The sequence below is a fragment of the Heloderma suspectum genome, chromosome 6 (assembly GCF_057233095.1).
Source record: "Heloderma suspectum isolate Gila_16-S chromosome 6, 16-S_ref, whole genome shotgun sequence".
NCBI classification, from domain to species: Eukaryota; Metazoa; Chordata; class Lepidosauria; order Squamata; family Helodermatidae; genus Heloderma; species Heloderma suspectum.
In genome coordinates, this window is record NC_139463.1 from 104,638,926 (window position 1) to 104,665,528 (window position 26,603).

Genomic DNA, 26,603 nt, shown 5'->3' on the forward strand with positions numbered 1-26,603 from the left:
TCCTCAGACAGCCACTTCACTTTCTTGCATTTCTTTTTCTTTGGGATGGATTTAGTTGCTGCCTCCTGAACAATGTTACAGACCTCCGTCCATAGTTCCTCAGGCACTCTGTCTATCAGGTCTAATCCCTGAAATCTATTCCTCACCTCCACTGTATATTCATGAGGGATATGATTTAGGTCATACCTGAATGGTTTAGTGGTTTTCCCTACGTTCTTCAATTTAAGCCGAAATTTTACAACAAGAAGCTCATGATCTGAGCCACAGTCAGCTCCAGGTCTTGTTTTGACTGACTGTATAGAGCTTCTCCATCTTTGGCTGCAAAGGACATAATCAATATGATTTCGATATTGACCATCTGGTGATGTCCATGTGTAGAGTCGTCTCTTATGCTGTTGGAAAAGAGTGTTTGCTATGATCAGCGTGTTCTCTTGGCAAAACTCTATTAGCCTTTGTCCTGCTTCATTTTGTACACCAAGGCCATGCTTGCCTGTTATCCCGGTGATTTCTTGACTTCCTACTTTAGCATTCCAATCCCCTATGATGAAGAGGACATCTTTTTTTGGTGTTAGTTCTAGAAGGTGTTGTAGGTCTTCATAGAACCGATCAACCTCAGCTTCTTCGGCATCAGTGGTTGGGGCATAGACTTGAATTACTGTGATGTTGAATGGTTTGCCTTGGATTCGTACTGAGATCATTCTATCGTTTTTAAGATTGTACCCCAGGACTGCTTTTCCCACCCTTTTGTTGACTATGAGTGCTACTCCATTTCTTCTAAGAGATTCTTGCCCACAGTAGTAGATATGGTCACCTGAATTAAATTCACCCATGCCTGTCCATTTTAGTTCGCTGATTCCCAAAATGTCGATGTTCAATCTTGCCATCTCATGTTTGACCACCTCCAGCTTACCTTGATTCATTGATCTGACATTCCAGGTTCCTAAACAATATTGCTCTTTACAGCATCGAACTTTCTTTTCACCACGACACATCCACAGCCGAGTGTCCTTTCGGCTTTGGCCCAGCCACTTCACTCTTTCTGGTGCTACTTGGAAATACCCTCTGCTCTTCCCCAGTGTATATATTGATTCTGGTGTGTAAAAAAAAAAAAAAAGGCCCGTGTTTTCGAAGAAAATGTTTGTGTGCGCGCACGCGCGTGTACATCACTGGGCCATGTCTGACAAGATGCGCTACAGCCAAGGGTCAAAGATCTCTTAATGGGTGCATCTCCAAACATGTGCAGATGTCTATACGTGTCTGGAGAGGATATCTGGTAACTCTCCAGCTCCATAGGGATCCAAGATCCACAAGCACCAAGACCAGGCAGCAATGAGGATTGTTTTTATTTGCAATGTAACAAAAACAAGTCATGGGGGGTGGGGGCAGCAATGAAAGAGAAAAAGAGAAAAAAAAGAACATGAGATAAGAGCATATCCATTCACAATAATTGTTCACAACACTGTTGATAAAAAGAAAAATGTGAGATTTCTATTTCAAATATACACATTTATGTAAGCAGTCCATACATCTAAATTAGCATCCTAATGAAGCTGATGATTCTAGGAACTACATTCAAATGTAGCAAGAGCAGGAAAGTATTCAGACCACTGAGTTATAGATGGTTGCTGTTTATCCTTCCACGTTTGAAGTATGAGTCACTTTGCAACTATAAGAGCTCTCAGGGTCCACTTTTGCTGTCCATCTGTTAATGCCCACATCACAGGAATATAATTTAAAATCTCAAGAACATCTGCAATTATCACAGCTTTTTTGAGAACAACATTTATGAGAGCAATGACTTCCAGCCAGAAAGAAGCCACTACAGGGCATGCCCACTTCATGTGCCATTATCCCCATTGCATTGCCAGCATGCCAGCTGGCCAGCTGCCGCTTAACAAGCCTCTGTGGTGGTCAGAGAACATACTTGGCAGACAGCTACGTTGTCCCAGTCAATATGAATGAGCATTTTGGCTGCTGACTATTACAATTAATTAGAAGCAACCCATTCTCCGTTTCTGATCTTCCAAAAGATACTTAATCTTTTTGCTAACCACAACATGCAGTGTTGCCATACGGCACAGAATCATTTCATATCAAGAACATGAGATTTTCTAGGGGTGTTACCAGGTTTGCGCTCTTGGGCCCTTGCCCCAAATCTGTTTCTGAGGGCTCAGATTTATTCTCCAGAGCTCAGTCTATTGATGCCAATGGACTTTTTTTTTCTTAGCTTAATTGCCATGTAGGGGGTGATTTTCAACAGGGATTGCAGCTGGGGATAGAAAGGATAACTCTCCCCACATGCTGCACCCCCACAAAAAACCCCTCTCCCTGCATGGCGATTACGCTTGGAAGAAACTGTTTCCATGGATTTGGGACAATCTGGGGAAGGGTGAAAATCAATGGGAGAAGTTATTTTATTTGAGATTATTTGGATGGGAAATTAATCGGCTGGCTTTGCCTCCTGTGACATTTAAAAAAATCCTACTCATTATTTCTGCCTTTGCATATACAGATATAAATCAACATATGGAAATGTTGTGCAGATTTGTGCCTTCTGGCCCTGGGCCCCAAATCTTTTATGTGCTTAGCAATACCCCTGAGATTTTTAAAGAAAATTATGTATGAGAAAGAAATTAGTTGCATTTCACTTCATTTCGTTTGGAAAAGTGATGCTTACTTCATATTATAGGCTTCCTTCAAGGCTTGCTGAGCCTCTTCTTTGGTTATATTTTTCCAATTGTTTGGCAGATCGGCTAGTTTAGCCTCTGGCGAAATCATGATTGAATTCTTTAAAAATGAACTTCCAGTAATCAGAAGAATTGATACTGGGATCTGGTTGGATGCACCAGTCTGGAAAATACACACGGTAGTCCTTATACAGAAAGCATTCCCAATTGCTATGTACACATTTGAAAGGGAGTTTGGAAGTCACAAGAGAAGAACACATATCATATAAAAGCTTTCCTGTTACAGTATTTCTGTATCCCCCCAGTCCTTGAGGCCGACGGACTGCTGCAAAGTGCTCCCTATGGGCATCCCCTCCAGCTTCACAGGGGACTCTGCAGAAGGGACACTGCTTCCCACAGCCAAACACCCGCTTGAAGATCTCATCCTGGGGCTTCACAGATAGTTTGGAACGTTTGGATTCAATATCCATCACTTCAAACTCAGATAGGATTCGTTTCCGCAAATCGGAAAGGAACTTTTCCACATAATCAGAAAATTGGCCAATATTGAATGCATGCTTAAACTCTACCCACACTAAACTGTTCTTAGAAATGACCAAATCTTTTTGCAGTTCTAGGCCAAAATTGTCCACAAATCTCAAGAATGTTGCAGCACCTTTATTCTTCACAATGTTCAGTGTGTCCTTAACTTTGGTTAGTACTGCAGAAATTATTTCTTCCTCCAAGTTCGTCAGAACTTCGTTTTTTGTGTAGTGATCCACCATTCGCTTCCAGATCCAGCTCTTGACAAACACCTCATAGTCTGTGAGGTATTTCACATATTGGTCAAAATTCCACTCATCCAACAGCTCCTTCAGGAGAGTAAACGGAAAGAAACTCCGACTGGCACATTCTATGGACTGCGGACTCTTACAAAAATTGTCTATTATTTCTATCCCAAATCTTTTGTTCATGTAAATCCAGTAGGGCCGGATGGGGACACCTGTCACAGAACTCCTTAGCTCAGATTTGCTGGGCATCTTTTTCCTGATAAAAATCTCTGAACCTAGAGAAATAGTGGGGTTTCAGTTCTGGCAGGCATATCTGGGGATCATTTTCCTTAATGAAATCTTCATGCATCTTCTGAAATTTGTGAGCTGCTCCTCCCAAAATGTGAAACTTCAGGTCCACCTCAAAGACAGGTGTTGTATGAAGTTCACGAACACATTTTTTATGGAGTCTCTTATCGATGATATGCAAGATCTCGTCACAGTAAGTTTCATTGTAATCTTCTTTGCAACGGACCTTTTCATCAATGTATGATGTGCACATGGATATCAGTGACGTAGAAAATTCTTCTACATTGTGCATATTCTCATGAAGATGAGCCTGAGCCAGATGCATCCGCCATGAAAACTGTATGTAATCATTTTTTATTTGGAAAGTGTTTATTTTATAGTTCAAAAAACCCTTCTTTTCTATTAATTTTCGTAAATTCCACTGAGATGCCAAGTTCTTTCTCAGATGACAGTCAACTTCTGCATAAATATCACGTTTCTCTTGCTGAACAGGCGACATTAGTGACAATGTTTTTGCCCACATTTCATTAAACGCTTGTACCAGCTCCTGATCTTCTAATCTGTGTTTTTTCCTCCTGCAATCCTCAAGAAGCCTTTCAACTTTTGCTTCAATTGTTCCCAAGTATGCAGCTTGAACAGCATCAATCTCGTGCTGACCTGTTTTAATGGGAATTGCATAAAACTATTTCTTAGACAAAGAATTTTCCAGTTTACACTGGAATCTCCTGGGACCCTTGATCACACGAACCATCACACACGCCACACTGCAAACACACAAGAATCACATTCTCTTCTCTTTCAAGATCACCTCCCCCCAAACACACTGCCCACACTTCTCTTACGCACACACACATGCACACACGCTCAACTGTCCATTCACAGACAGCCCATTTATTCACCATAAGCAGACACACATCCCACCCTTCCCCTCCACTCTCTCAGACCTCTTAAGGTCCCCAGGCAGCCCTTCTTGCCAGCTCTCCAGTTGCCTTCAACTTTCCCCAACCCAGCACAGGTCGCTCTGCAGCCTTTCCCTACCCCCTAGGCACACGATTGCCCCACTATTCTCCCCACCAGTCTGCCAGATGCCTCACAGCTCTCTTCACCCCAGCCCCTGTATCATGCCACTGTCCTCCGCCAAGCTTATGAAGCAGGCAGCAGCAGCGGCAGGGACACATTTTCTTTTCTTTGGTTGTTCATAGAGGTTTTAGCTAGTGGCTGGGCATGCTGTAAAACAAGTGTCTGGCCTGTAGCTGCCCACCACCTTCATTCGCTAAGAATGCCTGTGGGCCCAGAGGCATTCTGGGAAAAGGAATGAAGGTGACAAGTGGCTGCAGGCCAGGTGCTTTGCAGCAGCCCCAGCAGCTGCACAAGTTTAGAAATTTAAAAATAAAACCAATGGGGAGGGGCAGGGGAGCTTGATGGGAACCAAGGGAGGTGTCTGTGAGCCCTTGGGTGTTCAGGGGTGCCACAAAGGGCCATCGTGCACCATGCTATTCAACGTCCAGAGATTTGGGCTCTGATGCCATCCATCTGCTGATCCTGGGAAGATGTGCATGTTCTCAGAACCAATACTTGCAATCAGTGATGGACTGGATGGGGCTGAGCAAACTGAAGACAAATCAAGATAGATGTTCTGTCGGTTTGAAATTTGCGATATCTGGGAGTAGGTGTCCTACAGCTGCATTTCCCCTACACACAGGCTTTTTATCTTGCAGTTTTACCAGGGCTCCTCCTTCCGGATTCTTTGCAGGATTAAGATTGGCCCTTTACATGCACTTCCACATTTCCCCCCTCTATCTGCGAGTTCCATATGTTTCATTATACAGCCACTAGATGGTGCTGTGGTATAGCTGTCATTGCACAACTTCCTCTTTTCACAGATAAATATAACTTGCAGTATTTTAATAGTCATTCTCCCGGATCTTAAAAAGAATGAGATAAAAATCAGAAGACATGGGAGAGGCTCTGGAGTCTGACGATGTCATGTAAAGGACCCCCAAACTTCCGTGAGTAACCAGTCTCGATTGCAGGATAAAAGCCTCATGTAGAGAAGCTCTAAGACTTGGCCTGCCCTTTGGGGACACACTTGGATCTAGTGCTTCTTTTGGATGTTCAGGAGCAGTGATGGCCAAAAGTATTTTTGGGGTAGAAGCAGAGAAACAACAGTGACATTGTTGTGGCAGTATATTACACATTCCTCAACCAATAAGAAGACATGGATAATGCCTTTCTGAAAGAGACTACAAGTCTTTCACTGAGGTGAGCCATTGTAGTCATGGGAGATTTCAACTATCTTGACATCTACTGGAAGTCTAACTCTGCAAAGAGTGGAATATCCAATAACTTGTTTACTTGTTTTGCTGATCACCATAGAGAGAAAGAAAAAGGGGGATTTACTACCCTGAACTTAATCCTGACCAACAGGACGAATTGGTTGATAAAGTCATGTTGGAATTTGTGATACTGAGGGCTGTGAAAACTGAGCTTAGTCAGAAATATACCCTGGAGTTTAGGAAAGCTGATTTGAAAGAGCTCAGAGCTTCAGAATTCTGAAGGAGGAAAAGAGTTCAAGAGGGATTAGAGATGCTGAAAAGTGAAATGCTGAAGGCACAATCACAATCTAGTCCAACGAGAAGAAAAAAATGGGAGTCATCTAAAAAAGCCAGTGTGGCTATGCAGAGAACTCTCACATGAGCTGAAACTGAAAAAAGGCACAGAAGGAGATCTTTTACAGACTAATTCCAAAATTGAAAATACTGGGGCAATATGAGAAGTTGCAGTCAACTTTACAAACTGGGAAAGAAATCCTGGGGAAAAATAACTCCCTCTTCTTCCCAAGAGTTCCCTGAGAAAACTTGTAAACAACAGGCTAATCCCAAAGCGTGGGGTGTTCACCCATCATCACCATGGACACATCCATACCACAATTTTATTCGGAGTCAATCCTTTTCCCTGGAGCTGTTGGAACTGACGTCCTCTGAGTGGAGGCCAGGGATTTCTAAAAGAGAATTCTTAGCCTCTCCTGAAATTACCATCTCTTGACTGGGGAAAGCGAGGCCAGTGCTAGAACAGCGACATACGTTTCTAGTGTTCAGATAGCCTAAGGGCCAAACTATGTTTTATGAGGGAAATTTGTGACTGGATCTCCTGACATTTATTTTTAATGAAATGGAGGGGGGGGGCTGGGGGGGCTGTCAATCTGATAGGAGCAGCAGCAGGAAAGGAGGGGGTATTATACCCTTTCCCACCCATATCATTCCTGATCTAAATTCCACCCCCAAACTGCTATTGGACCTGTGGCAGAAAAAATACTAGTACATTTCTCCATCACTTTTCTGTGGTAATTTGTCGACAGGGCAGGCTTGTCCAGGCCTACACCCACAACCCACCCAATTCACCCAGGTGCTGACAAGTCTGAAAACATCTATTCCCCCCTTCCGTAGACTTTCACAGCTCCCTTTCATTTCAATAGGATTTGCACAGATGTTAACTTGAGCAAACTATATGCTCATACATGGAAAAAAACCATGCCTAATGCCCTGGTTTCTAAATTCAGCTCACTCACTGTTTTGTCTGGATGAAGATTCTGGCAAGGAAGAGGTCAGAAGGAGCTGGGAATGGAAACTCTCTGATCTTGAGGGGCTGGGGCTGGCTCCTTGTAAAATTGAACCTGAGGCAGATGTCATTTCTTCTGGGAGTAAACTGTCGCTCTGCATCTTTGAGGAAGAAAATGATAAATCAGTACAAAAACTGAGGGAAGAACATAATTACTATTATGGTTGGATACGTGGTCAAATGGCTTTTTCAGTAACTTGTGCTCCAGGCATAAGCCCACTGATATCTGACATCCAGGCCACTGTTAACGCACAAGAGCGGGCAAGGATGGGCATTTTTCTGGTCAGTTGATGACACTAAAATGTAGACTAGGTATATCACAGAAATCCACAACAGATTCAAACGAGTTCAGATTTCTATGGATCCGACTTGTGGATTCCCCAGTGAACTAGCTTTTACTGAGTTGTGCAGATTCTGCGCACTTGGGGACCAGTTTTTTTTTTTTACTTTGAGGGGGGAGTTATGCAAATGTGCAAATGCACATTTCTGCACTTGCACAAGTGGGACGAAATTCTGGTAGATCTCTAAAAGAAACCAGACTGTCAAGGAGAAGACGGAATGAACGACGCCTGACAGCTACAATACACGGACAGAACAGATTTAGCAAAATCCATACATCTGTATTCCAAACCAATTTTAACTGTATTCGGGAAGCCCATATGCCCACACTCCATAACTGAGGTGGTGGGGCTGGTTCTTGACATGGTTAAAATTTGCCCGAACTACAAGACTTCCTGCCTGCCCAGACATTTGGAGAAGTAGCATGGCCTCCTGCAAACATGCTGTCTCCAAGGCTAGGCTAAGAATATTATTCTCAAGCTAAAAACTAAACCTGGTGGTTGGATTAGCTAGCCAGACATTCCCAACCTGGTACCCTGCAGAGTTTTGGAATTCAGCTCCCATCACTCCAAGGGAAAAATGTGAAGTACAGTGAATGTGGAAATGGTTATTTATATGGGCTGACTAATACCATGAAGGGGAAAATGGACATATCAGTTCTGGATTAGATGTGGAACATAGCTAGAGCAAAACTGCCCAAAGATGGCTATTTGTGAGATGGTGACTGTAATGCAACACCTTACCAAAATATCCTGGACTCTGCGAACACCATCGACAATCTGAGGTTTGTAACAGGAATAGCAATATTCAGTCTTTCGGATGGAGTCTGAGCAAAGTAGAAAACTAAAATGAGGCAAATGTACATCCATTTCCCTGCACTGAATCAACTGATACACAGGCGATGCAATGTGCATGACATAGCACTTCAAAACAAAAGACCACCAGTAGTGAATCCAGTTTATAAAAATTGAAAAATATAACTAAAAAATAAATTCAAAATTATATGTACAGACACACAGAGATTTTAAAATTATAAATTTTGAATTTATAGCACATGAAAATGACCATTTCATTAACTGTTATGGCTTCGGTATTGAGGACATTGATAGATAGCTGCATGTTCACAATATAATACATTTCTCTTTAACGCTGAAAATTTTTCACAGAAATGTGGTTTAGCAATGGGAAATCGATTAGCACCATTATTGGCCATTGCATATATGAACTCAATTGAAAGACTCTGTATTGATTGTGATATCTTCCTGTATCACTGTTATATAGATGATATTATAACGCATATAGTGAAAGAAGCGGATAGAGAGTTTGATGCAATGAATGGGTTGGACCGTATACCTATGAAAAGGGATATATTATTGAATTGTAACGCTGCACACCCTGTGCTAGTGAAAAGCAGGTGGTAAAGATCATCATCCAGAAAGGTGTTGGGGTATCTAGTTAATTATGCTGAGGAATTAAACCAAAAGGCAGTAAAATTGGCAGAGGCTAATGGTTATAGGTTACCAGTTACAGCTGTTAGGAGTGTGAGGTATGCCAGAGGACTGCCTGTTTTGAAAATCCCATTTGTGATTGACAGTGCTGCATGGGAAGCCCAAAAGATCCTTGATCACCATAACATCAATGCTAATGTTGTCTGTACTGCCCCAGCAACATTGAAACTACATCTTCTGAAGTCTTAGGTGTATGACAACAAATGCTGGACACGGGAATGCCCTATCTGTGTGGACGGTAAAGGGGAGCGTACAGTTAAGGGTGCCATGTATAAAATTGAGTGTTTGGAATGTAACTCCTTTTACATTGGCCAAACTGGAAGACCTCTTGTAAAAAGATATAAGAAGCACTTTGCTGATACTCAGCATAATGAAACACGTGCTAGAGCTTGGTCTCTTCATATGAGGGAGAAACGTTCTGGCAGAGCAACTTTAGTGGAGATCTTTGTGCCAGCAGTGGAACGGAGCCTCCAAAGGAGAAAGACTAAAGAGGCATTGTTTACTGATAAGCTGAAACCTGATATCAATGTAAAGGATGAGATGAAACAAGCCATGAATTTTATTAATGTGGCTTGACTGGCTCTTGCATACAGGTACTGATTGTTAATCCATGTTCCCTCACTGAGGGTTGGCTTATTCCTGATTAGTTCAGCTTATCAGTGGTACTGTCACATACTCTTATTTGTGACTGAAGTCTGTGTATAATACCAAAATGTTTCACATTCTAAATCTGTTTGTGTACACACACACACACACAGAATTTTAATTTTTAAAAATGTTTAAATTTTAAAACCTATAAATGTATAAACTCGATGCATTACTGGTGGTCATGAACTCGCAGATAGAGGGGGGAAATGTGGAAGTGCATGTAAAGGGCCAATCTTAATCCTGCAAAGAATCCGGAAGGAGGAGCCCTGGTAAAACTGCAAGATAAAAAGCCTGTGTGTAGGGGAAATGCAGCTGTAGGACACCTACTCCCAGATATCGCAAATTTCAAACCGACAGAACATCTATCTTGATTTGTCTTCAGTTTGCTCAGCCCCATCCAGTCCATCACTGATTGCAAGTATTGGTTCTGAGAACATGCACATCTTCCCAGGATCAGCAGATGGATGGCATCAGAGCCCAAATCTCTGGACGTTGAATAGCATGGTGCACGATGGCCCTTTGTGGCACCCCTGAACACCCAAGGGCTCACAGACACCTCCCTTGGTTCCCATCAAGCTCCCCTGCCCCTCCCCATTGGTTTTATTTTTAAATTTCTAAACTTGTGCAGCTGCTGGGGCTGCTGCAAAGCACCTGGCCTGCAGCCACTTGTCACCTTCATTCCTTTTCCCAGAATGCCTCTGGGCCCACAGGCATTCTTAGCGAATGAAGGTGGTGGGCAGCTACAGGCCAGACACTTGTTTTACAGCATGCCCAGCCACTAGCTAAAACCTCTATGAACAACCAAAGAAAAGAAAATGTGTCCCTGCCGCTGCTGCTGCCTGCTTCATAAGCTTGGCGGAGGACAGTGGCATGATACAGGGGCTGGGGTGAAGAGAGCTGTGAGGCATCTGGCAGACTGGTGGGGAGAATAGTGGGGCAATCGTGTGCCTAGGGGGTAGGGAAAGGCTGCAGAGCGACCTGTGCTGGGTTGGGGAAAGTTGAAGGCAACTGGAGAGCTGGCAAGAAGGGCTGCCTGGGGACCTTAAGAGGTCTGAGAGAGTGGAGGGGAAGGGTGGGATGTGTGTCTGCTTATGGTGAATAAATGGGCTGTCTGTGAATGGACAGTTGAGCGTGTGTGCATGTGTGTGTGCGTAAGAGAAGTGTGGGCAGTGTGTTTGGGGGGAGGTGATCTTGAAAGAGAAGAGAATGTGATTCTTGTGTGTTTGCAGTGTGGCGTGTGTGATGGTTCGTGTGATCAAGGGTCCCAGGAGATTCCAGTGTAAACTGGAAAATTCTTTGTCTAAGAAATAGTTTTATGCAATTCCCATTAAAACAGGTCAGCACGAGATTGATGCTGTTCAAGCTGCATACTTGGGAACAATTGAAGCAAAAGTTGAAAGGCTTCTTGAGGATTGCAGGAGGAAAAAACACAGATTAGAAGATCAGGAGCTGGTACAAGCGTTTAATGAAATGTGGGCAAAAACATTGTCACTAATGTCGCCTGTTCAGCAAGAGAAACGTGATATTTATGCAGAAGTTGACTGTCATCTGAGAAAGAACTTGGCATCTCAGTGGAATTTACGAAAATTAATAGAAAAGAAGGGTTTTTTGAACTATAAAATAAACACTTTCCAAATAAAAAATGATTACATACAGTTTTCATGGCGGATGCATCTGGCTCAGGCTCATCTTCATGAGAATATGCACAATGTAGAAGAATTTTCTACGTCACTGATATCCATGTGCACATCATACATTGATGAAAAGGTCCGTTGCAAAGAAGATTACAATGAAACTTACTGTGACGAGATCTTGCATATCATCGATAAGAGACTCCATAAAAAATGTGTTCGTGAACTTCATACAACACCTGTCTTTGAGGTGGACCTGAAGTTTCACATTTTGGGAGGAGCAGCTCACAAATTTCAGAAGATGCATGAAGATTTCATTAAGGAAAATGATCCCCAGATATGCCTGCCAGAACTGAAACCCCACTATTTCTCTAGGTTCAGAGATTTTTATCAGGAAAAAGATGCCCAGCAAATCTGAGCTAAGGAGTTCTGTGACAGGTGTCCCCATCCGGCCCTACTGGATTTACATGAACAAAAGATTTGGGATAGAAATAATAGACAATTTTTGTAAGAGTCCGCAGTCCATAGAATGTGCCAGTCGGAGTTTCTTTCCGTTTACTCTCCTGAAGGAGCTGTTGGATGAGTGGAATTTTGACCAATATGTGAAATACCTCACAGACTATGAGGTGTTTGTCAAGAGCTGGATCTGGAAGCGAATGGTGGATCACTACACAAAAAACGAAGTTCTGACGAACTTGGAGGAAGAAATAATTTCTGCAGTACTAACCAAAGTTAAGGACACACTGAACATTGTGAAGAATAAAGGTGCTGCAACATTCTTGAGATTTGTGGACAATTTTGGCCTAGAACTCGATGCATTACTGGTGGTCATGTGTTTTGCTTTGGAGTGTATTTACAAACTGGGCATTTGTACAATCACATTTTCACAATAGTCATAAGATGTTGCCTTATACCCACCCAGGCCTTTGGTTGATCCAGCTCTGTATTGTCCACACGCACTAGCCCTGGCTCTCCAAGGATTCAGACAGAGGTCTTATACAGCCCTTTGTGGACATGCCAGTATTTTAACGTGGAACCTTTTGCATGCAAAGACTGTGCTCTACCACAGAGCTACGGCCCTCTTGTTCATTTTTGCCTCATTCATGTGGGAAGCTAAATGGCACTTTAAAAACACTTTAAAAATAAATATTGCTATTAATGTTGGTTTTTTTTAAATAACAGTCAACAATGAATGGTAAACCATCAACCATTTTGATACAAATATGTGAAACAGAACTTGGTGGAACTTAGACAAAACATTCTTATTTTTGACTTGTATCCAATTCCTCAGTCCCATTCCTATGTGACTCAAGCAGCCTATTTCCTTCTGAGACTCTTAGCCACATGGGTGCCCTACCACTGGTGTGGTTAAAATATGTCCAAACTCCCAGGGATGCTGCATTAATGGCCAACCACATGAAGACAGGCCATGAAAGCTGGTAGGAAGAAAATCCCAAGGATAACAAGTAAAGACAGCCTGCAGAGGAAGAATTTCAGGGGAACCTGCATGACAGCGAGCAAGAGGCTGAAGGTCAGCCAAGCAGAGGCGATGAAACCAATGCCTACAACAAGAAGAGTAGTAGCGGGAGACTCCTTGCTGCGCGGGATCGAAACCCAAGTATGTCACGAACACCCGTGGACTTGCCAGGTATGCTGTCTCCCGGGAGGACGGATTAGAGACGTGACTGAAGGGTTGCCTGCATTCATAACGCCCACTGACAGATATCCCTTTCTTCTCATCCATGTGGGAACAAATGATAGTTTGGAAGACAAAAACAAAATTCAAAGTGATCTTGATAGACTGGCGTGCTGGGTAGAAAATAACAGAATGAAATTTAATAGGGATAAATGCCAAGTTCTGCACCTAGGAAAAAGAAACCAAATGCACAGTTACAAGATGGGGGATACGTGGCTCAACAACACTACAAATGAGAAGGATCTTGTGTTGCAGATCACAAGCTGAATATGAGCCAACAATATGATGTGGCTGCAAAAAAGGCAAATGCTATTCTGGGCGGCATTAATAGAAGTATAGCTTCCAAATCCCGGGAAGTACTAGTTCCCCTCTACTCAGCACTGGTAAGGCCTCATCTGGAGTACCGTGTCCAGTTCTGGGCACCACACTTTAAGAAGGATGCAGACAAGCTGGAGAGGGTTGAGAGGAGGGCAACAAAGATGATCACAGGACTGGAAACAAAGCCCCATGAAGAGAGACTGAAAGAACTGGGCATGTTTAGCCTTGAGAAGACTGAGGGGAGATATGATAGCACTCTTCAAGTACTTGAAAGGTTGTCACAGAGAGGAAGGCCAGGATCTCTTCTCGATCATCCCAGAATGCAGGATACAGAAAAATGGGCTCAAGTTACAGGAAGCCAGATTTGGGCTGAACATCAGGAAAAACATCCTGACTGTTAGAGCAATACGATAATGGAACCAATTCCCTAGGGAGGTGGTGGGCTCTCCCACACTGGAGGCATTCAAGCTAAGGCTGGACAGCCATCTGTCAGGGATGCTCTGACTTGGATTCCTGCATTGAGCAGGGAGTTGGACTCGATGGTCTTGTAGGCCCCTTCCAACCCTACTATTCTATGACAGCCCCTGAGAGTAGTTAACACAAGTCCAGGATCATCAGAGCTCAGACCCAAAATAGGCTTCCAGTACCAGAGAACTTATCCCTGGAACACACAAAGTAACAATAAACAAGAGCATCTCTGAAAATGCAGAGTCCTCCCCACCTTCTCTCCAGAAGCCACTAAATGCATCCCCACATAATTGGGATTACTGGAACAGGCTTACAGATCTAAAGATTCAATTTCCTGCCTTGAACCCAGCAAACTTTTATAAGAAATAATCTCTGGTCGAGGGCGATCCTGCTTCAGAGGGTGGGAGGTGTCAGGTTTACCTTGGAAGGATGGCCTCTTTGCCCTTTCATCATGCCAGCACTGTTTCATTAGAGTGATCATATCTTCCATCCTCTCCACTTCATGGATCTTCTTCTCCAGTTCTTTAGTACTTGGCCTTTGGCCCTGAGAGACGTGCATTCTGATGAGGGAGCTGAAGTTGCAGCGGGGGAGGTCTGAGAATGAATGGATGGGGTGACATGAAATAGAATGTTTGGGAGATACTCAAAGGAACAAGGTCTGAGGACGAGCTCACCCAGTCATTCCTATCGCTTGATCACACCACAGAGTTTGTTTGTTTATTTATTTATTGCATTTATATCCTGCCTTTTTTTCCTCTTGCAAGGAACCCAAGGCGGCTTACATTATCCTCCTCCTCTCCATTTTATCCTCACAACAACAACCCTGTGAGGTGGGTTGGGCTGAGAGTCTGTGACTGGCCCAAAGTCACCCAGTGAGCTTCCATGGCCGAGTGGGGACTAGAACCCGGATCTCCCAGCTCTTAGTCCAACACTCTTGCCACTACACCACATTGGCTCCTTGTGTATTTTTATCTCACCCTCCCTGATCTTGGGCCAGAATAAAGAAGGGTCGCTCAAGGTCAACCAAGGAATTTCATAGCCAAGCAGGAATTTTAAAACAGGTTCCTCCAATTTGTTGTTGTATTTATATTTAATTGCCATTTTATTCCTTCTTTTACTGGTGTGCCAAAGAGGAATGTTTTGAAAGGTATTTATTTGGGTGCTTTTTGTTTTTTGCTTTATTGCGATTTAAATGGAGTTTTCATATTTTGTTCTGAACTGATGGTTTTAATCACTGGTTATTTTAACTCTTAACCATAACTATCTTGTACCACTTATTGTGGAATGTGGACCTCCATTTCTATAATCATTTCTGCATACATTGAGAATGACTGCAAGGGGGCGCAAAGCTTGACAGTGTCTTACAACCCAAGAAAGCATTAGGCCAGATGAAATGCAGTTGTATCTTCTGGAGACCACTCTTTCTGTGGTTTGGGGATATTATTTGGGGGTGGCCAAAAGTTTAGGTTTGGGGTATACACACCCAAGTTCTTGATTCATTTTTACTACTTTGGGTTGTATTAGCATGGGGACACCATGCTTGACAGTGTCTTGCATCCAAACGAAGACTTGGGCAAGATGCAATCCCGTGGCAACTCACAGAGAACACTATACTGCAGATATGAATGACCATGCAAAGCACTCTGGGACTTCTATCCCCCCCCCCCCGCCCCTCAAAGGTGGTACCGCCTTAAGCAGGTCACTCCACTTTGCTGCATGGCAGGGCCGGCTCTGCACATAAGACTTATAAAAATTCTGTTTGCACCCAATACAACATGATTGCTGCAGGTCCACCAACTATTTCCCATCTCTTGGGGTGCAGACCTTCCTAGAAGTCATATTCAGCATTATTCATCACATATGGTAAGAAATTTTGCCCTGGTTCAGGAACTAAAAGATAAAATAACATAGTGGCCAGTGTCCTGCCCCACTTCCCTGGGGGCCCTGCCTACTGAGATGTGTATCAAAAATGTTTAGTATGGGTCAATGTGTAAGTGTGCTAACTTTCATACTTTCAGCCCCAAATGCACAATTTAGGTTTAGCTGCTTTGCTATTAAGTTTAAAAAACAGTATCATTTTAAATAAATAAATGGAACGTTCCTGCTTTCTCCCTAGCATGCTGTCTCCTTTTGTGCAGGGAGCTTCAAGTGACTACCTCTGGCCCTGTCCTGGCCACGTGTCCTCGGGCTGGATGGAGGCAGATGGTGCATGACAGGGGAGTGACAGCAGCACCAATCACAATGGAGTCCTCACCAACCCAATCAAGAACTGTCACCACAACCATCACCAGTGCGGTGCTACAAACACAGATCACACGTATGAACTCCGGAATGGCAGCACCAAGGGCGCAGTTCACTGGTCAAGCAGTCATGGCTAGAGACGTGAAGGCCCAGGAAAAACCCGGAAAATTTTGGAAAAAACCCTTCGCCCCATTTTTTTTTTCCTGAGGACTGTTTTTTTTTCCTGAACAACTGGAAAAATTGAACAGCTTTGGATTATGAAATATTTTCTTTTAGAATTTAAGACTAGGTACTTATATATTGCTGTTGTTCAGTCGTGTCCGACTCTTCGTGACCCCATGGACCATAGCACGCCAGGCCTTCCTGTCCTGCGCTCTCTCCCGGAGCGTGCTCAAGTTCATATTCGTTGCATCCGTGATGCTCTCTAGCCATCTCATCCTCTGCCGTCCCCTTCTCCTTTTGCCTTCAGTCTTTCCCAGCATCAGGGTCTTTTCCAGGGAGTTTTCTCTTCGCATTAGGTGGCCAAACTATTTCAGCTTCAGCATCTGTCCTTCCAATGAGCAGTCAGGGTTGATTTCCTTTAGGATGGACTGATTGGACCTCCTTGCAGTCAAGGGGACTCGTAAGAGTCTTCTCCAGCACCACAGTTCGAAAGCATCAATTCTTCGGCGCTCAGCCTTCCTTATAGTCCAGCTCTCACAGCCATACGTTGCTACTGGGAAAACCATAGCTTTGATTATATGAACCTCTGTCGGCAAGGTGATGTCTCTGCTTCTTACTATGCTGTCTAGGTTTGCCATAGCTTTCCTCCCAAGGAGCGTCTTTTAATTTCATGGCTACAGTCACCCTCTGCGGTGATCTTGGAGCCCGAGAAAATAAAATCTGTCACTGCTTCCATTTCTTCCCCTTCTATATGCCAGGAAGGGGCCAGATGCCATGATCTTCATTTTTTTAATGTTGAGTTTCAAACCAGCTTTTGCACTCTCCTCTTTCACCCTCAACAAGAGGCTCTTTAGATCCTCTTCGCTTTCTGCCATTAGGGTGGTATCGTCTGCATATCTGAGATTGTTGATAATTCTCCCGGCAATCTTAATTCCGACCTGTGATTCATCCAACCCGGCATTTCTCATGATGTACTCTGCATATAAGTTAAATAAGCAGGGCGACAACATACAGCCTTGTCATACTCCTTTCCCAATTTTGAACCAATTGGTTGTTCCATGTCCGGTTCTTACTGTTGCTTCTTGACCCTTGTACAGGTTTCTCAGGAGACAGGTAAGGTGGTCTGGTACTCCCATCTCTTTAAGAATTTGCCACAGTTTGTTATGATCCACACAATCAAAGGCTTCAGCGTAATCAATGAAGCAGAAACAGATGTTTTTCTGGAATTCTCTTGCTTTCTCCATGATCCAGCAAATGTTGGCAATTTGATCTCTAGTTCTTCTGCCTCTTCGAAACCCAGCTTGTACTATATATTGTTACCCAGCCTTTAATCCACCAAATGATTTCTAAAAACTATTTATGCTGTTTCCCAACATGTGACTAGAGTCACCCTGTGCATTCTTGACAGTAAATATGCATTCTTGACAGTCTGGGTTTTGTTCTACAGAGTCCCGTGATTCTGGTGCTGTAGCAGTCATTTAGTGTAGTTCTAATCTATTAGACAGTAATTACTAATTTACCGAGTTCATTTTTAAAAGTTTTAAATATAACAATAATTTTATGAGCAAACTAAGTTATACATAAAATAAGTTTAGGAACAGAAAGGATGCTTTATGTTCCTAAAGCAGCCCACCCCAACCTGGTGCCCTCTGGACGTTTTGGATTTCAGAGCCATGCTGCCTGAGGCTGATGGGAACTGAAGTTCAAAATATGTGGAGGGCACCAGGATGGAGAAGGCTGTCTTAAAGCAAGAAAATGACTTTAGATCTGTAAAGAGCACTAAAAAAATAAGTATTGCTTATTTTTCCATTTTTCCGAAACCCCTAGAAAAAAGCCAGTTTTTTCCCATGGCCTCAAAATTTCCAGAAATTTTACATGTCTAGTCAGGATTAGTGAAGTGATGGTTCTGTAGCAGCTTTTCAAAGGCACCCACAGATCAATCCGGAAAAGCCCCGAGGGCATATCTACAACAAACCAAGTTAAGGGTCATTCCCTCTCCCTAGCAACTAACTATAGGGCAATGCATTAGCACCCTCACCAAACTACATTTCCCAGGATTCCCCAGGGGAAACCATGATGTTTGCATTAATGTACATGAAGATATTCCATAAGTAACCCGTTTTGGTCACTGGACAAACACACCCATGTGTCGTTGTATTTGCTTTAGTTGAATATATTTGGAAGTGCCCCTGTTACTTTCTCCTGTGGTAGTTCTTCAGGGCTTAACTCCATTAAATATAGTCCTAGTATCCCTTGAGATCTCAGAGAAATAGGGAAAAAAAGCACTAGAGAAGGAGTAGGACTCACTTGAATAAGGTTCCTTGCCAGCTAACAATGACCACATGAGGATCCCATAACTGAAAAGAGAGAAGGGAGTGGATTAGGGCCTCAGACGTATATAGGGATGTATGGATTCCCCACCGTCTATTCCGGTGGGGAATCTGTGGAGGGGGGGAGGCGATCCGTTCCTCCCCTCTGGAATCCTCACGGAGCGGCTCCGCTCCACGAGGATTCCACAGAGCTGAGGGCCGCCCTGTTCCGCTGTCTGCATGCCCCGGATTCCCTCGTTTTTTTCAGCTCCCCGAACTTACGTAAATAATTCCGTTAAGTACCACCGAAAAATCCTTTTTGTGCACCTGCTGTCGGTCTCTGTAAGGGTAAAGCCCTTCGTGGGGATTCCCCACGTAACTTCCGGTCACCTGACCTGACCTCACCGGACCTGTCCTGACCTCACCTAACCTCACTGGACCTCACCTGACCTGACCAGACCGGACCTCACCTCACTGGAGCTGTCCTGACCTCACCTCACCTCACCGGACCTGACCTCACCTCCACAGACAATAAACAGAAAAGATGGAGGATTTCCATGGACTTTGCGACTCAGTCCCAGTGAAAGAAAGCCTTGGGAAAATGCCTCGTAAAAAGGCTAAAGCCGTTCACGTTCTTCTTCCTCCATTTCCGATTTACGGATTTCTTATCGTGATTATTTTCGTAAAATCCACTGTCTGGCAGACCAAAAAAAAAGGGTCTGTGTGAGCTCTGGTCTGGGTTGACCGGGCCAACCTGTTCTGAGGAGGATTCTGCGGACCGGATTTCTCAGAATTCGATTCCATTTAAAATTCGGGCGGAATTCTCTGACATCCCTAGACGTATGTCCCCTGGAGAGATCTGCCCTCTTCATGTAGAACAGTATCCTCTACAGTCCTATTCCTTTCTCTATCTCCTAGGCTTCCATCATGCTCACCAAGGCCTCCAGGGCCACAGGCTGGTCTCAAATGGAACGTCACTATGGACCGCGTAACCTATGCCAGGCAAACAGGAAAAAGCACCATAGAGGTTATGGGAGTAGTGGATCCACAAAATCAAGCTCCTGCTCCTCAAAGACAGCTTTAATTGTGAACTGTGTGCCAGTCAATTCTTTTCTTAGACCTGCGGTGCTCACGTGACTAGTACATGACAGAGGCCATGCAGCTGGTGTTCACCTGTAGACATCTGTGCCACGGGATGGCTTGTAGGAAACTCTGAATGCCTCAGGGGGCATGAATGCCAGCGTACCACCACATTCCTCTTCTTCACCAAAGCAGGGATTGCTGCTTGGAGACCCTTGCCTGAACTTGGACAATCTAAAATCAGCCACCTGAATGGAGGAGGGGGAGGCAATTTAAGCAACACTTAGGCTCAAACACATATGCATTCATGCACACGCCAGCAATCCTGATACAGATTGGCTGCTGAAAACAGTAACCTGGAAACAGAACAGAACTTCAGAAACTTGGAAACAGAAACACTATACATTATAAATGGTCTCGCCCCCATTAACTGACCCCATTTAAAGGATCACCCTGGCATCCAGGTTCCCATCCAGCAGGACATTGCCAGGCTTGAGATCCAGGTGCAGCAGGTGAGGGCGGAGGCTGTGCAGGAAATTCATCCCCAGTGCCACCTGGTGGAGGATGCGGACTCGCAGGGCCCAGGGCAAGGAAGGGACCTTGGACTGCAGGGTGGACAACCTGCTGTTCTCCATGAACTCCATCACAAGGCCCAGGCAGGGCACAGCGACTGAGCCCGCCCCCGCTAGCTCTGCCTGCTCTTCACCCACAAAGAGGCCAAAGAGGCGAGGGATGTAGGTGAAACGCGCCTTCTCCATGGCACGGGCTTCCTTCAGGAGTTTCTCTTGGCTACAGGAAACATCTCTGCAGGACAATAGGAGTGGAGGACACAGTCAGTAACAGGAGTGGAAGACAAAAAGGGATTGTCTGAGGATGACCCTAAGCAGAGAATTTTCAGCCGGGGTGGGGGTGGGGCGCGTCTCCCTGAATCATAACTGGAATTTGAGGGGGGGACTTCTCTATTCATCTCCATGTTGAAGAGGATGAATGACCAGACTCTGAGATTAGGACTGGGCGCTGAGGGGCGAGGTGTCCGATTGGGCCCATCCACCAAGCGAGGCTATTCCCTCTCCCTGGAGTCCCCTTTGGAGGACCTAAGAGGGGCCACTGGAGATCACCACAGTGTATGTCTCCAAACACTTCAAGTTCTGTGTAACTGCATTGAGGGGCAGGGCTGCAGCTGTCCAGAGGCTTTGCCATGACTGGGTTCAAGGCCAAGCTAGAAGTGGCTGTGGCAGATTTGCGTGTAGAATTAGGTCTGCCTAATCAGGTCAGTGGGGTGAGCAAGTGGGAACCTTCTCCCCACCTGAAACTTCTTATTTTTTATGCTTATATTTCCCAGTGGGGCTCTGTAACTGGAAATACTCCATACAAGAGGAGGGAAAAGAACAGCTTAAAAAACTGGTTTCAGGTGCGAAAATACAGACAGTCTAGGCTCCCTTCCTCCTGCCCATGGAACACCTAACCCCCCCCCCACCCCATATTCCTACTCTGCTATATATAGAGTTGGGATCCAGGCAGGACCTGGGCTCAGGCTTGCCACCGTCACCTCTCCTTGCAGTCCCGTGTAAGTACTGGACACGGCTGGCGCAACATTCAGCTCCCCGGGATGCTCTCCCACATCCCGGAGAGCCTGAACCAGCTACCCATTGCTGAATGCATCCTCTGCCCCAATTAGGTCCCCTTAGCGACCCACACGCGCTCACAGCTTGCCTGGGAAAGGACCGGGCTGAGCCAAGCAGAGAGCAGCGTTTAAGCCAAGTCTTCTCCTTGGCATGTTAGCTCTCCTCATCCACACCCCCCGCCCTATAATTTGGAATGGTACAGTCCAAGACAAACTGAACTACCAGCGCTTTTTGGGGGCCGGAATTTAATTTTTCTTAAAGCTGACACTTCACAGAACCATTTGCCTGCCAGATGGGGCAGTCTGAGCGCTTGGAGCCTGTAGCGAATGAGAAGCATCTACTTACACCTTTGCCTTCTTTGAAAGGCCTTTGCCCCTACAGATCATTATGGCCATTGATCATTCATTTTAGAGGTCACAGGGAGTCTGTACATTGAAGAGCTGCACGGCAGGCAGGAATGCAACAGGTGCAGCTTTTCTCAGCACAGAAATGCAGTGAAGGGATAAAGCAAGGCCAGCTGATATTCTGCCCCTTACACTGCTGTTGAAGGCACAGGGCCTCTGACAAAAAAGCTGGCACTGACAAGGCCCATTTCAGAGCTGCACTAGGCCCTATCCCTTTAAGGGCTCTACCTATACAATTCCCAACCCTCACCCTCACCTCTGGAGAATCTTCACTGCAACTTTGATCCCCCAGTCCTTGTGCCGAGCCTGGAACACGGTCCCAAAGCCCCCTTTGCCAACTTCCTTGAAGTCCATCATGCAGTTGTGGGGGATCCTCTCGTAGAACCTCTCTGGACCAGCCATCCTACCTGAAGAGTCTTCCTCCACAAGCAGCGAGGCCCTTCAGTTATGCTCAGGGCAGGTCTTAAAGAGAGGGAAATTAGGGGCAAGCAAGAGAGAGAGAAAACCATGAAAGCAACCATGAGATAAGTGTCTGAACTGCTGACATGGACCAAGGGAATCTGGTGGGGTTCAAATCTTAAGCTCAGACAGGAAACTTAGTCGTGCTTCATAAGTCATTCTCTTTCAGCCTGGCCTACCTCAGAGGGTTGTTGTGATGATAAAGATATGCTGTGCATTGCCTTGAGTGTCTTCGAGGAACATTGCAATACAAAAGAGATGAATTAATTGGACTTAATGAGGCAAGCAATGCAAAACAGCCTCATCCCCGATAAAGCCACCCTTCCTTGTGCATTTGTATGGGTTCAACTGCGTTCAGCTGTACAAAGGAGCGAGACTGATGAAAAGCAAAGCTGCATATACCGTGCACTAAACTTCATCAATCCTTCTAATAGTGAATTCAGGCAGTGAGTGCCGCCAAGATTATAGCCTAAATGGGGCCATCGAGAAACATGCAGGGGGTTATCAGCATGCTCAAGGGAACCCTGAGGTTTGCAGAAGTACAAAAAACATTTTTTTAAAAAAAATCTTATAAGTTCACCCCCACCCCAATAAGCCAATTAGGGCCGGGCATGCTCAGTAGCCATGGAATGTAGAGTGACATTTGAAAAAGAAAAATGGAATAAGAGGGGGGAGGGGGAGAGACAGTGTCACAGTGGTGGTGGTGGTGGTGGTGGTAGAGGAGGAGGAAAGGGTGGGATGCCCTGCTGAGAGAGAATGGCTGGTTGTTACCTGGAATTTATTTTATTTATCCTACTTTAATCTGCCCAAGAACCAATGTTGTCTTAAAAAACTAAAATGCCATACAAAGAGTTAATATAAAATACAACATACATACTTAAATGAATAAAATGCAATACAATACAAAGCAACAAACAGCACAGGAATCAATAAAACAGCCATAAAAATCTAGAACTAGGTCTCTATGTGTGCCATCCTGCACATGTTTAGACAGAAAGAAGTCCTACAACATGGCTGGTTGGGGGCTGCTGGAAGTCGTAGGGCTTATTTCCGTCTAAATGTGCATAGGATTGCGCCCTAAAAATCCTGGGAAAAGAGAAAGCTCTTTACCTGGCACTGAAAAGATAACAAAGCAGGCACCAGGTGAACCTCTTTGGGGAGGGCATTCCATAAGTAGGGTCCTCTGTCTTGTAGCTACCCAGCAAAGGAGATGTTCCTTTAGATATTCTGGTCCCAAGCCATTTAGGGCTTTAAAGGTGAACACCGACACTTTGAATTGGAAACAGACTGGAAGCCAGTGCAGCTGACGAAGCCAGTGCTGTCACATGATTGTGCGGTCACATGCGTGTATGGGCCCCCCCAGTCTCTCTTTGGAACTAAATGAAGCTTCTGAACTGTCTTCAAAGGTAGCGCCACATACCATGCGTTGCGGTAGCCCACCGGGGGGTTCCTAGAGTCTGGACCACTGTCACCAGGCCATCTCTGTCCACAACTGGTGCATCAGCCTAAACTGACCGAAGGCGCTCCTGGCCGCCTGGGCTTCAGGTGACAACGTCGGATCCAGGAGCACCCCCAAGCTGCGCGCCTGATCCTTCAGGAGCGCGACCCCCTCTAGGACAGGCTGAACACTACCAAACCGGGCAAGCGAACCACCCGCTGGCAGTACCGCCATCTTGTCGGGATTGACCTTCAGTCTGCCGGCCCTCGCCCAGTCCATCCCCCTGCTCGGGGGCCAAGTTATCCCTCCTGCGCCAGTGCTGAAGGGTCAGCATCCGGACAGCTGCAGGCGGCTGCGCGGTTCGGGGTCTTCCCTGCACAGCGGGCGGCTCCCCCGGGGGGTGGGGAGCGGAGGCTGACAGCTGCCGGAGGCGGAGGCGGAGGCGCCGCAGGGGTGCGCCTCCCGCTGCCGCCGGGCCCCGCCGGTGCTGCACCCTGCGGCCCAGCGGAACAGCCCCCCGCGGAGGCCGCGGATGCGCAATTCACAGCGGCCAGGCTGGCCCCTCGCAAACCCAGCCGGGAGAGCCTCTCGGTCGCTGCCGCCGAGCCCCGGCTTTCCAATGCCTTCCCCTGCTCGCTGGCTCCCTTCCGGCAGGAGGGCTCGCACGGTATCCCTCGCCGCTGGCACTCGCGGCTGGTTTGACGCCGGTTTCCTCCCTAATCGGGGCCGGGGGCGGGGTCCCGACCGTGGCCGAGCGGGCGCGCCCTGCTTTCGCTTTCGCTTTCGCTTTCGCAACTCCTCCGCGTCTCCCGCGGCTTCCGCCTCGCCCGCCCTTCCTGTGGAGGATCCTCCCCCAGGCGAGCCCCCTGCGCGCTCCGGGGAGCGGAGGGCGGTCCCGTGATGTTGGGTAGGTCGATCCGGGCTCCGGTCACAGCCAGGGCTTAGCCCGTGAGCATGGGAGGAAAGGAGAGAGCGACCTGGAGCATGTGCAAAGAGCACTCCGCTCCCCGCCAAGGGCCTTTGCTGCCGATGGACTTTCCCCGCTATAGAATGTGCAGCCATCGCTGAGAAGAAATGTAAGAGAACGACTCCACTAGAAGCCCGAAGCGGAGAACCTCCCTGTTCAGAGACAGTCTACCTTTCAGTACCAGCAGCAGGTGGAGTGTTTCTCATGACGGAAGGAGCTGCTGCAGCTGAGTCTCTGCTCATCAACCTTGCCAGAACGACCGCATACCCACCTGGAGGCTGATTCATACCTCATATATGTCACTCAATGTACATTCCCCCTTGTTTGAGGGGGAAACAACCCTCAGATAACGCAACAATTAGGCAGGTAATTAGGCTAATGATGCCTGGCATGGACAAGCATGTGCTGCTGATTAAATAAGGCATGGTGGTTTGTTTTCATCGTGGGAACCTAGTCTCTGTCTCTCTGTATCAGGAAACACCCCTTACTTTCTGTAGGACATTAACAGTGCAATCCTATGTGTCTAGTCTGAATTTTATTATTGTTTATTATTATTATTGCATTTATATCCCACCTTTTTTCCTCTTGCAAGGCACTCAAGGCAGCTTACATGATCCTCCTCCTCTCCATTTTATCCTCACAACAACAACCCTGTGAGGTAGGTTGGGCTGAGAGTGTGTGACTGGCCCAAAGTCACCCAGTGAGCTTCCATGGCCAAGTGGGGACTAGAACCCGGATCTCCCAGCTCCCAGTCCAACACTCTTGCCACTACACCACACTGGCTCTCAATAAGTAAGTTGAATGGGACTTACTTCCATGTAAATGTGTATAGGGATGCAGCCTTAATTCCCTCCTTGTGCTTTCCCATCTTTTCTTTATGAGCCTCAAACAGATGAGCATCTTACTCCGGATAGCTGGTTTTACCCTGGTATCACCCTAGCGTTGTTAATTCGTACTGTGAGTTTTAAAGTGATGTACAAAAAGCCAAGGTAGCTATGTGGACCATAAAAAAATCCAAAATCCTTGTTAGAGTAATACATCTTTATTAGGCCAACTCAAAGGTCACAAAATAGCATGCAAGCTTTCATGATCTCCAGAATTCTTCATCAAGCAGGATGGTAAACAAAGCAAAAGGGGATGGGCGGGAAAGTGGCTGATGTTGAAGCCATGTAGCCTGCATCTAGTTGTAGCCTTAATAGGGGATGTAGGACTAGGCTGCAGACACTCAAATGAGACTCTAGTACCAGATGTTGTGATGGTTCATCCCTATTTTAGCCTTGCTTTGCTTTCTTGAACCTGAAGTCATGCCTCCCCCCCACTTCCCCGCCAGGAACCCAGCCTGGGACAGAACAGCTATGTAGCATCATTGCCAGAGGTCTTCTGGGCACATTTTTAAAGCGGAGAGCGCAGCTACATGCCAAGCTGACTGCTTGGAGCACCTGGCTTGGCTTCATTTTTTATTTTTTAAGTTAAAGGAAAAGAAAATCTTGCCACCTAGTATAAAGTAAGTAATGCCCCACCAAAAAGTCAGATGACTTTCACCATTCAAAAGTCCCTAAGAGGCCACTCTCACCTTCACAAGGGAAGGACGTTCTGGTGAAAGTGGTGGCAGTAGGAATTTGTGCCTCTCCTGTACATTGTTTTCTAAGGTAGACTGTCACAGGGACATTGCACTTACTTTCTGTTATAGGTTTCAAGTCCTCAAAAACTTGTTCTTTGGTAATATTATTTCCAGTCCTCTGGCAGATGAGCTAGTTTAACCTTGTACTGTTGTTTACTGGAAATTCATTTTTAATCAGAAGCATTGATACGAGGATTTATTTGGATCTTCCAGTCTTGATAATAGTCACAATAATTTTTGCATGGAATTCCCAAATTGTGTCTGGATTTCTAAATGTGGTGATTGACACCACAGAGGTGAGAAACAGATAATAAACAAGCCATTCT

General features: G+C 45.6%; 1 pseudogene across 1 annotated transcript; it reads right to left on the reverse strand.

Moving 5' to 3' along the window:
* Positions 1-1,325: 1,325 nt before the first annotated feature.
* Positions 1,326-26,603, reverse strand: LOC146342249 (uncharacterized; annotated as a pseudogene). The gene is made up of 9 exons (XR_014783932.1): positions 23,362-26,603; positions 22,049-22,254; positions 20,216-20,567; positions 19,857-20,011; positions 18,682-18,731; positions 14,392-14,565; positions 8,446-8,528; positions 7,314-7,464; positions 1,326-4,402 (listed from the first exon to the last, which is right to left on the reverse strand). The product of XR_014783932.1 is annotated as an uncharacterized LOC146342249 (transcript).